An 18,648-nucleotide genomic window follows, 5' to 3' on the forward strand; every position below is an offset into this window, starting at 1 on the left:
TGCTAATCACATATATGGATGAGCATTACAGGGCAGGACACTGATAATTTCTGTAACACACTCTGTCTTAAAACTTCCACATTTTTCTGCATCAGTAAGAAAATGACTGCAAAGCATATTTATACCTGTGAAGTATTCATTTTCCTGTAGAGACAAAAGGAGATACTAACTAGCATTAGTTTCAATTTAAATGATCTGTGTAAGTTCACCTAGCAGCCCATAAAACCGACAATAGTACAAAAAGCAATATCTATTGCAATGACTGCCTGCACACTATATTCGCTACAACACTTGTACTCAGGATGATCAGTTGAAAAAGAAAAAGGTAGTGGGAAGTGCGAGCACTTACGCAACAGTGTTTCTGGCCTGGCTACTACTAGCCTCTCATCACTTTGGCCACCTTAAAGAAAAACTCTAAATTAGAAAGAAGTGGAGTTGAATGAGAGGATGAGAAAACCTCATTTCAGGACCCCCAGCAAACATATACTAATGGAGGATACGACTCTACAGAAAGGAAATAGAGGAGGGAAGTAGACAGGCAGACATAAGCAGGAACAAAAAATAAGACAGAAATAAGAAGAGAGTAGACAGAAAAAACAAGGGACAGGAGTCAAGACTGAGCAATGCAAAAGATTATCAACAGTAGAGAAAAACACAAACCACATACTCCCTACACACCTGAAAACATCAACTTCTTCTTCTGAAGTTCCAAATTAAGCTTCGGTGGCCTGACTCTGTCAATTTCTTCACCATGACTAACTGCTATAAAATATGGTGGACAAGTTATGCAGCATGCTTGTCTTTTCTATCATTCCAGGAGAATTTGTTAAGATAAGGAACTGTAACATGAACCTTGGCTATTTTGTGATACCTTCTGACAAGTCTTTGCATGAATACCCATGAGGGTGTCACAAAAAGAGGTCATATTGAGAGATTACACATAAATATAATTAATAAAATGTTACCTATACATGCTTATTCCAATATAACATATTGATACACATGTATGATTATAGATAACCTCAACGTATCTAAAGATGCCTGAGTGTCTGCCATAGTTCAGGAGCTGCTGCACCCAATTTCCTAGCAAAACAGAAGAGATACCTTAAAATAAGGTCTACCAACAACATATTTATACACCAATGTATGTAGAGTTATATATGTATATATACAGATGTCATATAAACCCTAGATTGTGCTTTTTTCTCTCACTTTTCCCTTTTTGTCTTTTTTTTTTTCTTTTGCTTTTGGGGTCAGGAAGAGTGCCTTAAAATTAGATTTTTGTTTCTGCAACTTGTTTTAAGACCACATTCATCTTCTATTAGCATTATTTTAAGATGAAAAATTTTATCTCACCTTAGCTCCAGACTGATTTTCTGGGGTGATGAGCCTTAGAGACTATACCAATGCAGACATTTTAAAATGTTTTCATTCTGCAGTGGCTTCAGCCTTCTCCATAAAGAATACTAATAGGATACCAAAAAAAAGTCTGGTTGGAAGGAAAGCTCTGAGCTTCTTTTTTTCTATAAGCAAGGTCTATGTTGTAAGTGTTGCAGAGAGAAACCTTGGAAGTATGAGGTAATGTTTAAACAATCGACACTCATGTAAAGCTATAGCTGCCCTGTCTGTGCAATTGCTTCAATGGCAAATCTCCATGAGGAAGTCTACATATTTCAGACCCACTTGCTCCATAATCTTAGGCCAGAAATCAGACAAGCCAAAACAGATAATGGAAAGGCCAGAATACAAATACAATTGTTCATCCTAAAATGCACTGATGCATTCTTGCCAAAGTTCTTATACAGCTTCAAGGGACTTGAACAGTATCCAGTAGCTTTACTTGATAAAGCTTTGGAGTGTCCTCTTCCTTACAGAGAGCCTGGCAACAAATCAGGTGTTTCTCAGAGCAGGCTGAGAAACCAGAGATAGCAGCAGTAAAAGGGTAGCCACCAACACTGAACTTTTCCACAAACAATACTCATTTCCGCTTCACATTGCCAAATAACTTTTGTGCTTGTGGGCAGAGGACAGGATTAAAAACTGACTATTCTAACAGTTTAACATTAGATTAGAAGCTTTATGAATTAGAGTCACTCATAGCTATGTAACTGATTCTAAAGAGCATGCTTTACCTTTCCCTCAGAGGCTTTCAGTCATGACTTTAGTCTGTTAAAGAAATTGTGTTTGCAGTCCTGACACCCTGGCTACTCGCTGACATTGTCTGAAAAGGCAGGTTGTCCATATTCAGGTCACCAGTTGTAACATTTATTTTTGTTGGTCTGTTGCCAGGCCAGAAAATTGCAGATCCAAGTAATGAAACTCATGCAATTTCTAGATGGAGCATGCATGACTTTTTACATACAACTGAGTATAAAAAGACCAATTTTGTGATGATGGAGCTACAGCCCTCTTTCACAGAGCCTATGATCACAAGCTATAGCAGGAACATGTTAAACAACTCTGTGGCTTTATAAGATCAGGATTACAGTATAAAAAATAAAGGGAAAGAGGTCCTCTAGTACTAGCCAGTCTTACTGCAGTTGACATTGCATGGCTGTCTGATGGTGAAGTTACGAGCAATTTTCACTTTCATCAGGTACAGCTACGTTTAAAAAAAAAAAAAAAAAACAAAAGCACAAATCTGAATACAAGACAAAATGGATGAAGCACACTTTATGAAACTTTCAGGAATAAGTAGTATTTGTCTTTTCAAAGTCTGTATTCACAATTTAAGATTTTACAATACCTTATTTTTATTCTGTATGACAGATACTCTTAAACACTTAAAGCAATCAGCATCTCCCTAAAGCCAGATCATTTCCACACTGATCTGCCCTACTGTACTCCATCAAGACTGGTAGGATAAACAGCTCTGATTTCATTTCCCTTTTAGGAAGCTACCCTCATAATCCTGCTTTAGAAGAATTAAAAAAAAAAAAAAAAGGGGGGGGGGGGGTGGCACTCAAAGACAGCTTCATCTTAAAATAGTTACTAACTCATTCTACTCCTATAGAGGTTTGAATTATTCCACTTCTCTAAAACAAGATGAATAAGATGCTGTCCAACAGCTCAGGGTAGATACAGCCTCCAAAAGCACTGTCCTGTTTTAACAAATCTCTCCATTCTCATGGGATATACAGGGTCTTGTGGATAACTTGGTAAAGCAGCAGCAAAAGAACTGCTTGAAATATTCTTTACACTAGATTAAAATTGCCCTGGTATTTGTGCTGTGCTTGCTGCTACTCACCTTCACAAGAATGGAAGAGTGCAATAGAGATCTATCGAAAAGTTTGAGTGGTTACAGATGCAAGATATAAGAACTTGAAAATCTTCTTTCACTTGATATGGTACAGTGGTTTATTTCCTTAGGTGCTGCAGCAAAGGAGTAGATGTGGCATTCATCCTTTAACCAATCTCCCAGTTTCTTTACTGTTAAGAAGAGGCAGTGTCTATACATTTTGTAGAGATTAACAAATACAGAGCATACCCAGCTCTTCATTTAGACACTTAAAATTTCAGTCTGAAACACAGGTCTTTCGGTTTAACTCCCTGGAGTATTAGAAAAGCATAATTTGCCAAGAATATAGAGGAAAAAATGTCAAGGTCATGTATCTTCCTGCAAACCGAATACCATCTTGTATACAATAGGAGGTTAGACAGCAGAAAAATCTGAAGTTTAAAATAATTTGTAGTCATCCTCCCCATCAGCCAAACACACTGCCACCAGAGTATTCCCCTGAGGCCAGTAACTGACAGATAGTGTCTGCCCTAGACACAAGCAGCACAAAGTGAAAGATTTGTACATTTCAGAACCAAAAAAGCAGTTGAAAGCAAAAAGAGGTTAAAATAAGATCGTAATCTGATGCCTTGATTCTGAAATCATAGCAGATTAGTCACACCCTCGGCTTAACCAAACAGTCTGGTGACTTCTTTAGAATTCTCACAAGCATTAAACACAAACAAATCACAGCTCTGAGCATTTGTATGACCTGGACTCAAATGCATACTTTGGGTTTTCTCTGCTTTTAGAAGAGAGGGAAGGAGCTGAAAATTTTTGACATTTACACTGCTGCTTAAACACAAGCCTTATTCAGAAGGGTATCTATTTTGTTCTCTGCGTTACTTTTGCCCTACAGGATAGGTAAGCAATGCTACATTTCTGGACAATGAAATGCTATTACTTCATTTTGAAATAGAATTCAGACCTATCTGAAAACTAGATTAAACATCCTTCTAAAATCCTATTAATAGGTTGATTTTAAGAATAATTTTGCTAAATAGGCCTGTGAATTTAAAACTTGAGTTTCAATACCTGAATGGCCAGATAAACTGAGCAACACTGTAACAGACGTGTTAATTTAGACTACGGATCGTATGCAGATTCTCTTGTACCTTCCAATTGCTGGAGAAATATGCAAATTAAGTATTTAGATACCTCTGTAAGATGTCTGTTCCTTTGACTGAGCATCAGATTTAAAAAACAAACATAATTTATTTTTTTAAAAAAACTTTATAATAGAGAACTCATTGATTCTTACCTCACCAACTATTTCACATCATTATAGTAAACCAAATTCAGTATTGCTTAAAGCTTGGGTTTTTTCTTGGCTAAAGAAGTGTGGAATCTTTTTTCAAACAATATTTACCTGAGAACTACAGTCAAAAGATTCCCCAGTTACCAGATTTACATGGAAGTATAATATTTTGGCAAACTTTTCTGCCAAGGATTACTCTGCTCTGTTCAGGGTATACAGAAGACCTTTGATAGGCAAGGACCACTAATTCTCTGTTATTTCATAAACAGCTTAACCTATGGAGTTACTCTTAATTCAAGTATCTTATTACATGTTTTGTCTAATTTTCGAGTTACTAAAAATAAATTTCTCACAAATTTGAACACTTGTAAAATAAAATGTATGTTTAACTCTCTGTACATACTTGCCCAAATACAGGATCCCTATTACTTTGATAATTTGTCAGGTTTCCACACCCAAACACTCTCTTTGATCAGAAGAGCAACTTTGTACATATTTGAAAAGTAAATTAACTGGACACAGATAAAATACTCTTCTAACAAGACACTGCCTTTATAATAAACAAATTTCCAAGTAGCTGTAAGAGTGAAGACATTATTTACGTAGTTATACACACTCAATTCAACTGATTCCAGAAAGAACGGAAACTGTACATAAAGAGGCATACATTTAAGCTACAAGTTCAAAGACCGTACTGTTGACTATCTACATATTTATGTCAAAGTATTTACTATGTACACCAAACTTGTCAATAATTGAACACCACCATGAAAGAATCATAACAAGCATGCTTAAATTGTATGCAGGGTAAGAATTTTTAATAATTTATTACAAGAAGCAACTTATAAAATTCAAATGATTACTTTCAAATAAAAACCAGAAGATTAAAGAAAATCTCATTATTAGAATTCAAAATTACATGTTCTCAATGTACAGAATTGTTCATACAACTGCTTTTACCTAAACAAAATTGAACTTTCAAATGTATTTTACATTTTAAGTTAGTTTTAAAATTACTAGTGTTAACAAATACGCTTCTTTAGAGAAGAGTAAAGAAATTCTTAAACACCAGAAATGCAAAATCATTAACAGAAGGCAAAAAACAAAACCCAACAAACAAACAAACAAAAAAACCACATCAAAAATTACAAATATCAGTACACTCAAATTTCAAGCTTCTTACAAACTATTTTATCAGGGAGCATAGGGCTTCTATGCAGAGAGACAGAAATATGTAGTTATAAGGAAAAAGAAATATTGAACATCCAAGTCCATAATTTTTTTCTCCAGCATATGGTGTCACAATTGATAACACCAAACAAACATAAGCAATCCCAGAAAGACAGGGGGCTTGGCTATTGTTGTTGAACTCTGAAGGACATTAAAAATTGAAACAAGTGAACATTAGGCACAAAACCCCTTTAACTACAGGAAATAAGTTTTGAAGGAAAAAAAAAATCTCTTTGTTCAGGGAAGTATTTATCAGCATAAAATGCTTAGCTATAGCATAAACTCTGGGTGTTTCCACAAGAGCAAACTATCACATAGGAAGTCTAGTCTGACAGTTTCAGAATCATCTTAAAACAGCAAAAATACAGTAATTCTGAAAAAATTATTTATTCTCCTTTACTTTGAATGCTTGTTCCTCCCAATGCACTAATGCAAATGTGTAGGGACCAAACGGTGAACAAAACATTATTAAAGCTGAACTTCCATTTTAAAAACCTAAATACTAGTTCAGTCTGAATCGGCTCCCTGATTCACCTCAAAACCCCATGAAACCTTGTGCCATAATCTGATATACAAAATACTGAGATGGAAGCAGGCAGCCAGGGGTGAGAGAAATGTTAGACCAAAACAGTCATGATTAGATCTCACGAGGAAGATCTCAAAAGCAGGCTGTCCCTTTAGGTAAGACAGAAAAGACTATTAGAAATTAGACTATCCCATTATGAGTGCAGTCCAAGTAATAAATCTATGATTCCATTTAGCAGATTTCCTTCTGGGACACACAGGCACCTCATAGTTCCATCCAGCCCTGCAACCAATACTTCTAGTTGCAACCAATATATCTGGTTAGTCATATTTAGCTTTTCAGACACTGAAGAATAACAGATAACATTTCCAGAAGTCTTACTTTCAAGGTTAAATGATAGAACAATCAGTACCGTTGTGAAATCCAAATGATCTATATTCAAGCAAGCCAGGAACCTAAACCTTGGAAAGAGGTTGATTGTTCCCAACTTCCCTGAATACCCGCCTTTCTGAGTCTTTATTTTCTTTTTTATTTGGAAGAATCAGGAAGAGTTCCTAGCCTTGGCCACAGAAAAAAACAAACCTAGCAGTCCAAATTAGTTGTGAATTAATTTCAGGAATTAGCAAGTAAGAAGAATAACAGAACATAGAAAATAACCCAAACAGCAGGACAAACTATGCAAAATACCTATATTGTGCTTGAAAAATGTTAATATTTTCATATGAGATGCACAGAAGCAATGAGTTTAATTTAGTGCCATGAAAGAATTAAATCAAACACCTAAAAAGCAGTTTGCCACCCTGACAGATGTCTCCTGAAAAGTTATTCAGCGGAAAGTTTTACAATTGCATTAATATATTCAGAAGTTACTCATCTTTGACTATCTGTAATGTATTTCATTAAGCTAAGGCAAATTAAATGTACTCAAATATATGTATAATAACCTATTATAAATCAATCCTGAGATTTACACCTTAGTAAACTAATTTAATGTTTAAGTATTTTTTTTCATAACTAGAAATGTAATTAACTGGTAAAGGAACCCTAGTTAAATGCTGTTTAATACAATTGCAATACATCTATTTTACTGCTTTTTAAGAGTGCATTCCTGAAATAACCACCACAATATTTCTTGAATATTGTAAAAAAGTCCAGAATTTTTTTGGTAGAATACTTGTCTAGTGGATAGTCTTCCAGTAGCATCTCATCATGCTGTACAAACTATCAGGTAAACAAGCAACTAAGATGCTTGTACCACATAGCACAGGATCACCACTACTCATGTACAAGTAATCCAACACACCAAGTTTTTCTCATTGCTTGACCTTTCTTATAGTTTAATAAACATGTTTACATAATTCAGGAATTCTACTACAACCAGAAATAACTTGTCCTATAAGTATACCATACACTTGCTGAGAAAATAAAAACAAAATAACAAAAACAACCACAGAAAAAAAAATACTTGGTGAAAGCTGACAAAAGAAATGTCTAAGCAAGTTTAAATTCATTGCCCCTAAGCATGTCGAGTTTTCATTTTCTGAAAAGACTAAATAGCCTGTACTATAAATGGTTTCCTTTAAAAATGAGTGCAGCTTATGTAAGCATGTAGCAGTCATCATAACCATTTTTACTGATGGCAAAACAACCAACAGTGGCAAAAAAAAAAAGTATATATAAACACACTAAGTTCAAAAAGTAACATTTAGAAGCTAACTCAAAATATCAGTAGCCTTTACTATAAACTACTACTGACAAAGCTTAGCCTCAAATATTCCACGAATTGACGAGTGGACACAGTAGACCAACAATTATGTTCAGGCAAATTTATTCTGAGTAGCCTCAAAGGAAAAACTTGTCACTGCCATATGAGCACTACTTTTAATGCAAGACACATCTGTACTCTCTAGAATCTGTGTTCTATCACATAATAAAAACATAGGAACAAGAGATACTAAAATGTTAATATCATAACTACTTTTTTTCCCCCCTCCTGAATCAAAGCCTATAAATCAAAGAAAAATACTTAAACTTTTTTATTTTTTTTTCTTTTCTTCTAGCGCTCCAAGTACTTATCAAACCCTCAACTTTCAGGGCTTTCAACAAACAAGAGACATTAAGAGAATTATTGAATTCTTCTTTACAGAAAGTAGGACTAAATAATTATCTATGATGTAGATTTTAACAGGAATTGGCGGGAGAAGTAGAAAAAAAAAAAGAAAAAACAGAACAAGCAGAACAGAAAAGGACTGGTTTTTTGTTGTTTGGGTTTGTGGGGCTTCTTAAACTGAATTCACAAAATAACAGAGTCAAACTTTGTCTGATGTTTTCCTGCTATAATAGTTCCTTAACACCACTTCCCCTTCATGCAGTTCTTAACGATAACAAGTCTGTGAACAGCAATCTCCACAGGGAACGTTTCAGCGAGTCCAAGACTGACAATAAGTTTTCTCCACCTCCCTCAACCACCAGAAGGGTGAGTAGAATTTCCTCTTGGAGAAGATATGGATTCTTTAAAAGGTGAGAGAAGTAGAAGGTCTTTCTTCCTCTTTTCTGCAGTTTCTAAGAAAGGAATCCTCCATTAGACACTAATGCTGTGTTTTGACCACTCAAAAGCCCAGAACTGAACTGTACAGATAAGAAACCAAAAAACACAAGCTGCTGCCTTCGTGCCCTGATCACATACGGATAACATATGCTTTTAGAAGACTTGTCATGCATTTTTGTTACAACTTTTACAGAAGGTGGTCTCAGTTAGGGAAAAGCAGCTTTCAAGTGACGGGGTGTTCCTCCAGAAATAGAACTATTGTTTGTTACAGTACCAGCAATGTCTGTGTTGTTGGTACTACTGCCTTGCTGAATAACAGGAAAGATCAGCAAAGATCCCTCAATGTCTGCATTACTACAGGAAGATGTCATCCAGTCAATGGTACTAAAACCAGCAAGACTTGCTGTACAAAGTCACTGAGATCAAGGTTCTTTCTTGTCTTTGGAAAACTTCAGAAAGTTTTCCTTTACAGAAGCCACTAATTCATCTCTCACAGACCCCTTCTTTTCAGATGAAGGAACTTTATTTCAACACTTTGTTGACTTTTTGACCTTTTTTTTTTTTTTTTTTTTTTTCCCCTTTAATACAGTAGGAGACCATTTCTAAAGACAGACCAAAAAATATGATCTTACTTTGGTCTCTCTTAGGCCTAAGGCTACCTTCAGCCTCATTTACCTCAACTCCCAAATCTGGAAAAGGATTGGCAGGTAGAACATTTACTTGACTTGGAACTTTCTTTAAAGTAAAAGAAGCATTTACTGTATCTAGAGAAAAGGCCTCAAAAGCAGAGAGGCAGATTTCATTTAAGAGGGTCTACATTCTGCCATTTATAAACTTAATTCCACTGCAACAGATATGGTAGAAACTGCTTTTGCCTTCTGTCCCCTCTTCCTTTAAACTGGATATTTCAAGCAAAGAAAAATGAAAAAATATGTTTGCTGCAAAAAGATGCTAATAAGCTCAAACCAACACAGAAGGAAGCTGGATATGAACACAGACTTATCTCACTGTCACTACCTACTACTGAAACTCGTACACATCAAAGGCTGTTGTCTTCAGTATAGAAGCAAGAGAAAGTACAAAACTGCATACATCATCCTGAACAGCTATTCAAAAAGCTCATAAGCTCAAAACACATGAAGCACTTGCAGACCAAGAGTGAGATCTATTTTGAAATACCTGCATAAAACTGCTACTCATAAAGAAGGAACAGCAAGCAAACTTCTATAACCACATTTTCACAATGCTATCCTAACAGCAGGAAACAAAGCAGAGACCCAAACTAAAGTAACTCTTAACCCCATGCTGTCCATTTGAAACTTACTGATGAGTTGCAAAACCTATGCTAATCTGCAAAAGCACTGACAAAAGTATCTCTTTTTAAACACAATTTCATATAAGTGTTCTGAGTTCAGTTGCACCACTTACTCATCAGTTCCAAGATTACTGAAGTCAGATCTGTATGCTACCAGATGACCTAGCAGCAAAAAATTGATTTGTACCAGGAAAGGACATATAGTGGCATTTCAGTAGAATTACACAGAAAATAATAAAGTTTTTAACACCTTCAAGTCAGCAGTGGGAAGAAATATGATATTTGATGTAAAAATGCTTGCTACTAGAAATTTATCCTATGAATAATTTTGGAGCAAATAAGAAGCAACAGAGTAAAACTGTACCAAATGAACACTTTGTCTTATCTGGACATGTCATTTTTGATCTGACATTAGCAGCATCTCAGTGAGAATTATTATTCCATCAAGATAATCTTAAGAATTTCACCAAAGAAAGGTAGATACATTTCAACAGCAATGCTCCATAAAAGACCTAGTGCCTGGCTTACTACTTCTGCAAGTTGATCTTCAAGCACATCAACATGAAAGCCAAATTTTACCTTCCTTTCAGAACTTGCACAACACTCAGGTGGAGAAAAAAAAAAAAAAAAAAAAAAAACACCACACCACACCAAACAACAAAACACACTGCACACGCAAAAACACAAACAAAAAACAACTCCCCTCTACTTGCTCTGAATTGATCTTATGCCCAACGCCAAAAAAGCAAAGAAGGAAAGAAATCCATAACTCTTTCAAGTGCTAGGAATAAATGACCACAGCTTGAGTTAAGCAAAGCCAAAGTACACAAACTCCCCATAGAATAAAAAGAATTATACTTGAGGATTTATACCAATGTGACAAGTGCTATAACATACATAGAACAAAATAAGCCTTTCACCAGCTATTTTCAGTCAGTTGTGACATTGTAAACCAGTACGAATTGTACAAACAGATGAGACTTCAGGACAAATTACCTTTGAACATAACCAAGGAAGGGAAAAATTAAAGCTTAAAACGACAAGAAGAATAAAATACTAGCACTGCCGTGGATCTTGTTACCAAACCTGATAACAAGAAACAGTCAATGCCAAATCCATTTCAAAAAAGTATCCAGATTTCTTCTGCCACAACATCCAAGACAAATACTGATAGTATTAGAATTTTTTTCTAAAAGTATCCCTAGATCAATCATGATTTCACAGAAATCGATTCACTTTTCAAATTAATGCACACTTCAGTGGATACACAATTTCATTTGAAAGCAAGTATTTCATTAAAGGATATTGAGTGTGGAACATGATTGGTTGAACATAGTCTGCTGAAAGGTATTTTTAAGAAAACATTCTTACTCATCCACCAGCAAGCCCACAGGCAGGTAGAAAAACATGTATACTTAAGCTGTAACAGTAAGGTTACTGAACATTACTATAGCAGAATGACCTTTTTCTCTATTCTGTAGCTTTACTGTTTGCCTATGAAGCCATCCTGCTTTATACAACCTTCTGAAAAGAGCAAAACGAAAAGTAATTTTCCTTACAATACCACTATGTTAGGACAAAATCTGATAATACATTGAAGATGTTTTTAAAGTACCACTACTTTAAATTCAGGCCCTGAATAAAATAAAGCCCACTTGGAAGTCAAGAACCAATGCTTCTTAAGAACACAAAGCTGTATAAAACCTTAACAGAGATGACATTTTTCACTTTTATGCTACAATGCTATGCTGGCTATTACGAATCATTACTTGAAGGCGAAACATTCAACACAGTAATCAATGGAGTGTAAGAATATGGAAATGTTAGTTCCATTCTGACATTAAACTGAGACACACACTGAGTGTGAACTATCTAGTATAATTAATCTTCAAAAAGAGAAGAACAAGAAAAAACCCAGACACTAAGAATTCACTGTCCATCTTGATCTGTATGGTTTATTACCAACATTGTAACTTTGTCTTGTCTTCTTATTACGTACTGAATTTTGCCAGACATATTTCCACTTCTCATGTCAATAAAAAGGCTTCAGTGATGTTTTTTCTGGTTGTTGTGCACATGAGCCTACTGGATACTAATACCACAGTGCCACCTTTTAAGCACTGGCTGATACAGCACAGAAGTCGCTGACCAACTACCCACCTCATAAATAATAAGAGATACTCAGAATGAGTACAAAGTACCACAGAACCATCTACACTATCAGGTCAGACTTACATGTTTGTCTGAAGCTAGAGATACAAATTTCCACAGGTATTACTAGCATATTCACAATTTGAAAGCCTTTCAAAGAACAACTTCAACTGACACTTTAAGGTCTGTCAGAATACAAGAAGCTACTCTAGAAACATTTTCAATCAACATCTTCAACATTTGCATATATGAGTCTAAACAAGTATTTCAAAAATCTCATCTTTCCATTTAGAAAGAACGCTTCACATATGTCAACTGGCACCATGACATCACCACACAGTCAATCTCAACAAAATGATTCTTGGTCTTTCACAAGATAGTTAATATTGCCCTTCAGACAGTATTTAGTCCGCCATGTCCATACAGAAATAAGTCTACCGAAAATTTACATTATATAGGTAGCCCCAACTTGCAAAAATAAAAAAAAAAAAAAAAAAAAAGACAACACCAGAAAAGTTTGGTGGCGATTTGAAAGCAATACCCTAATATCAGCTTACTGCACTAGGCAATACCACCAATTTCCAGTTTAGCTTTGTTTTCCTGTTTGAATAAAGACAGTAACAGGGACAGGAAAAAATGTTGCAAACCACAAGTCACAGATATTTCTACCTCGTAACTTGAAACATTTGTAGTCAAAAGCAGTCCAAAAGATGCTTATGAAAAAGTTGGAGGTTTTGTATAAATTATCTCTTAATTTCACTCTCCATTTGTCATCTGCCTTTTAAATGTACCAAGTAACGAAATTAACTCTTCCACTGCAAACACCTTTACTTACATTTATGTGTGCACGCATAGAAACATACACACCAGGCACTGCACCTTCTTCAGCTCACAGCAGTGGAAAGAAGATCATAATACAGACACCCCCAGAACAAAAGGTATCATACCATACTAAGCATAAGTGATAGACTTAACATTATCCAAAATTTACTAGACTTGATCATTTATTCAATGTTTGGATCATCAGTGAAATATATTTGCTGTCAAAGAAGTAAATCAAAGGATTTTGCTTGTATCGTTAGTTATGTTGCTACAACATTGCAGTTGTAGAAGCTCCACTTGAAGACAGTTCTTAGAAAAATAACTCAAGAAAACTTCTTAAGTTTCATATTTATTACGTACTGCAGTACAAAAAGAAACATATAACTCTAATCCTAACCAAGAATACTCATGCAGGTCATACTTTGAGGCTATTCACACTGTTTAAAAATACATACAAAATTAATCATCACAGTTTAAAGGCAAGAGGAAGAATCTAAAGACCAGTGCGACCAAAACCTGAACTTCATTTAATCACAATTTTTGAGAGGAGACAGAAAGAGAAAAGCTATTACCAGAAAACCTTTAGAAACACACTAATGTATTCTCTTGGACAACTTCAAAGGAATCCTGTTTACCATTACTCCTCTGCAACTCAGTGGACAGATGTATCATCAAATTTGGGTGGAAAAGACACGTTTTCACAACACCTATTCAACTTATCTTGTCTTCCTCAACATGACAACTAATGGAAGGAAAAAGGATCCTCAATGAGATCTGGGAAACAATAAGAAAGAATGGATACAGATCTCACAATACCCTCTTTACTATTATCTGCAATCACTTATAGTAAAGTTTATGAACAAAGCCAGATAAAAATACATCATAAAAGTATAGTTTCACAAGAAGCATCCAACCCAACCAAAAGATTTAAGATTAAAGGCAGACTTAAATGCTGATTTTGTTGTCCTTTACTAATACATGTAAAATTTGATATGTTAGTAATTTTATGGATTAACTGAGACAGTCTATATATACATCCATACAGGCTGTTATGGCATTCTTCAGATTGCTGCTATCAACTGACACTATTCACAAGACAGGACAAAGGGCAGGCCCTAACAAATGTTGTGAAATACTTTATTTTTAAGAATCCTGTTCCTCTCTCACTAGTAAGAGGAAATGAATTTAACATTTCTTCTTTTTTACATGAAATATGTTAACTGAAAATACACTTGAAAATGGGCAAAATAAAAGTATTGCTCTTCTCACACATCTAGAAAACAAAATTAAAGCTATCAGGAAACACACTGACCTCTGACAATGCAGACTTTAACTGTACGTTTTAAAGAGGTTTTTTATACTAATTCCTCTGAAAAAAGAACTCGTCAAGTGGACTTGTTACAGAACATAAGCCTATAAACAATTAGTACTCAATTTTGTAACAGTGAACACCAGCACTAAAAATAACAGACACTTATCAATACATCAGCAGGAGAGGTCGGCCTATCCACCCTCAGTATTTATTTAGAACAGAAGAAGAGGGGAAAACGAAAGCTACTGTAAAACATCAGCTGAAAAATCTTGAAATGTAGTTATAACAGCAATTATAAAAGCATAACAAATAGCTGTCTTTTTAGCCAATTTCTTTAGTTAATTTTTACTGTATTCATCAGTTATAAAAGATATTAACAGACTACTAATATCATCTTCAAATTAGTTTCCACCAAAACCTTCAAAGACAGTTTTATAGTGTCTTGCTTTAAGTTTTTCCATTACTTCCCAGTGTGGAATACCTGGGCCATTCCATTTTTTTGGTGACAGGGATTCTCTGCCAAACTCCAAGGTATAGTTATTCTCAAGCAATCTAAGCAACTGCCTTTTCTCTCCTTGTTTTCTCCTTGCTAAAGCAAGGGAAAGAATAGCCAATATTACAAGTCATGTTTGAATGAGAGGAAAACAAACCAACTGCATAGTCAAATGCTAACACTGGAATAGTATCAAACCATACATAAGAGCAGCAACCTTCCACCAAACCCACCTATATTAACAAACAAATCAAAAGAAAACCAAATCTATTCTTCCCAACAGCCAATATAAATAACTGATAATATGTCAAACCTGACCTGAAGACAAGACTCTGGAATGAGCATAACTGAGGCCTTGCTACCTTTGAGGGCCTTCTATATCCAGAGCCAAACCACAACAGCAGCATCATCATACTGCAGTCAACATTTCAAAGAGGCAGTGGCAGCTCTTTTACCTGTGATTTTTTTTTTTTTTTTTTTAATTAATTAACACAGCTAGAGCAGCATCTGTGGCCCAGCAGACACCACAGCCCCTGCTAAGTGGACACCCGCACAGGATCCCTGGGCCAGTCAACCAGCCACCCTCTCCAAAGGGCTCCAAAAACAAAGACCAAAGTTTTCTCTGCTCAGTGCGTGGGAGTGCGGCAGCAAAACAAGAGCCAGGATCAACACGAGCACCCTCCTATCACCACACCCCTGCCCCCGCACACCCCGCGGATCCCCCGACCCCGCTGAGGTCCTCTCCCCCGGGGCAGTCTGCTCCCCCCACCCCGGACCGACAACGGGGAACCGCCAACTCCTGCCCGCTCCCCCCATGCGGGGGGGGCAGGGGTCAGCCCACCGCCCGGCGGAACTGAGGGGGACCACGGGGGAGGGGGGGAACGACGGGGGTGTCACCCCCAACTCCGTCCCGAGCCTCCCTCCATGACGGGGCGCCCCCATCTGCGGGCAGCCCAAAATTCAGCCCCAACATATCTCCCTCTGCCCGCCCCCCGCCCCGGGGCCTGCTCCCCTCACCGTGCTGCGCTGAGGGCTCGGCTCCGGCGGCGGCTGCATGCCCGCCCGCCCGCCCGGCCGGCCAGCCCCTCGGCTCTGCCCGGGGCCTCCGGGACGGCGACCGTTGGAGGGGGGCAGCACGCGAGTAGCCCCGCGCGGGCCCCCCCCGCTCCTCCTGGGCGCGAGCCGGCGGGGGGAGAGGTGCGTGCCCCCCCCCGGTGAGGGCGCGCGGAGCGGGGCACGGGGGGGGCCTCTCCGGGCGGCACCGGGGTCTCCGCGACTGGGGGGGAGGGGGGGAGAGGGGGAGCCCCGGAGCGCGGCGCGCGGCCGGGAAGCGCTTCCGGGATAGGCGGGCTAGCGCCGCACGCTCAGTGCGGAGCGCTGAGGCCGCCGGGCGCGCGGCGAGGGGCGGGGCCCGGCCTGCGCCGACCAGGCTTCGACATGGCGCGGCCCGCGCGCGCCGGCGGCCCCCCCCCCCCCCCAACCCTCGCGAGACTTGGCGTGCGCGGGGCGGGGGTTTGAACGCGCGCGGTAACTAACGGCAGCGTGGGGAGGTGATGGCGGTGGTTCGGGCCGGTTGGTGTGGAGGGGGCGCTTGGCCGTGAGAACCCCTTGTAGTCCCAACCTTCCGTCTTCATAGTGCGAGTTTTTCCTCAGCTCGTTTAAAGGCTTCCCGGAGCCGGTTTCGACTCGCGGGAGGCCGCCGGCCCTGGGCGCCGGGGTTGGTGAGGGGGCGGGCAGCCGGGTGTTGCGCACGAACGGCGGAGAAGAGGGGAGGAGGAGTGTGGGCAACAGCCGCCCCCGCAGCAGTGACCGCGGCTGGGCTGCAGCGCTGGCCTGGCTGCCGGAGGGAGGGCGTGGGAGTACCGGGCGGGCACCCGAGGTCTGAGAGACAGAGACAGCGGGTGGGAGGCAGGGTGCTTGTGTAAGGGCTTCTCCTGTGACAGAAACCTCTTTCTGAGCGCGGTTGGGCGGTTATCGAAAATACTGACGGCAAGAACGAGGTGTGTGGACACAGTCTACAGCACAGTTATTAACTGGTGTAGCGTGGCATAGCTTAATAGCTATGCATAAAAATGCCTGTGTGCTCTGCTCTTGCCCTAAGCTCTCATCATCCTGTGCCATTCTCAGTATTGTTTTTGTGTCCCTCTGCTGGCATTTCAGGCAGTGGTGGTGATAGAGATTGATCCAACTTGGACTTTTCAATGGCATCAACCGAGGCTGAAATCTTCCTGTTGAGGCAGAGCCTTGTAGGTGGTTTAGTGGACGTACATTGGTTTTTCATCCACAGACTGAGCCTTAGTTTGAGATTGCATTCTTCTGTTTGCCAGTGTAAGCTGGTCTAAAGCATCTCCTCCTAAATGATACAAGACCATGATTTGTGTTTCTTGGGGGTTTTTTTGTGTATTCAAGTATTTTTGTTTAGCTAGCATCAGTCTTATGTAGATCTTTTATCTTCTTATCACTGCCAGAGAAACACTATTGTACTGAAATTAATAAGAGCAGATGCAGAGTTCCTGTAATCACCTTCTGTCTCTCTCTGCTAGAGACCTGGGAAGTACAGGATGAAGGGTGGGGATGTAAGTGTCTTGTATTGTCATTACTGACTCTCCACGTCATTTTCCGTACGTGAAGGCCTTGGCTCCTGTATCAGAGGTTGCATGAAGTTAATTAAGGAATTCCTGTATTCTAATCCCTACATCGAAAACAAGCCCAGCCTGACTAGCATTTCTGGAGAGGCAAGCTGCAAAACCAGAAGTAAACAGGATCTTGGTGCAACAATACTGTTGTCTAACAGAGACTGATTCTTATCCTATGATTGGAATTTATATCATGATGCTGAAGCGCACATTGCTCAGCAAAAATCCGTAACTGCCAAACGTAAAGGTGTGCTTTTGGACTCAAGGAGTAGTTCTAGTATCTCTGTGTAGTCTCTCACTTTCTGAATATGTAAGAAATAGCCCTTTGTTATAGCTGTTGATCCTTATACACATAAGAGTCTCTGTGCCCTGGATTACACTTACTGGCCGTGGCTTGTTCAGTATTTTTTGCATTGTCCAGCTACTCTCTTAATTCATCCTGTCATTTGTTGCTTCCTGATCTTTCAAGTCAGCATCCGATTCAAACCATTGCTCCACTGTTTCTCAATGTCTCTCTGTAAACTCCCCATACTACGGCTCCCTCGTGACTTGGCTACCCAATGCAGCATCATATAAGTGAACTCCATGGCTCCATTTCAGTTCAGCAGAAACCAGTCATTTATTTTTGGTTTGAAATTATGCTTTTCCTCTGCAATCCTCTCCAGTGGACTGTAATAGAAGACTATCATCTAGCAATTGCTTGATTTATCTGCACTCGTCCCACTTTCAAAGCAGGAGTGTTCCAATGGTATTTTTCATCTACATCATCTAGTCATAGATTAGAGAGCAGGGTTGCGCTACCGGCAAATTAATCAGTCTTGAAACTTCACAATTAATCATAGCAAAGCCAGTGCTCTGCTTAAGAATTTTGGAAAAAAAAAAATCCTTATGGGTATTAGGTGCCTCATTACCACAGAAATCAAAGATTATATATGTTTTAACTTTGCTGAACACATCTCTGAAAGGATTTCATTTAATGCTGATCCAGTTGTTCCGTCTTGTCCATATGACAACTACAACAATTGATTATACGGAAAAGTAATATTAGGAAAGTATTTAATGTATTTTTAGCTGCTTCTA

At 38.6% G+C, this 18,648-nt stretch overlaps 1 protein-coding gene across 3 annotated transcripts in view; it reads right to left on the minus strand.

Annotated features, from left to right (window-relative positions):
- Positions 1 to 16,213, minus strand: part of TAB3 (TGF-beta activated kinase 1 (MAP3K7) binding protein 3) — a 49,210-nt gene extending 32,997 nt beyond the window's left edge. For all 3 annotated transcript variants that reach the window (XM_080341102.1, XM_080341101.1, XM_080341100.1), the window contains exon 1: positions 15,950 to 16,213. The gene's annotated coding sequence lies outside the window, so the exon portion shown is untranslated. The remainder of the gene's footprint in view (positions 1 to 15,949) is intronic.
- Positions 16,214 to 18,648: the final 2,435 nt, after the last annotated feature.

The sequence above is a fragment of the Nesoenas mayeri genome (genome assembly GCF_963082525.1).
Source record: "Nesoenas mayeri genome assembly, chromosome: 1".
Taxonomy (NCBI): Eukaryota; Metazoa; Chordata; class Aves; order Columbiformes; family Columbidae; genus Nesoenas; species Nesoenas mayeri.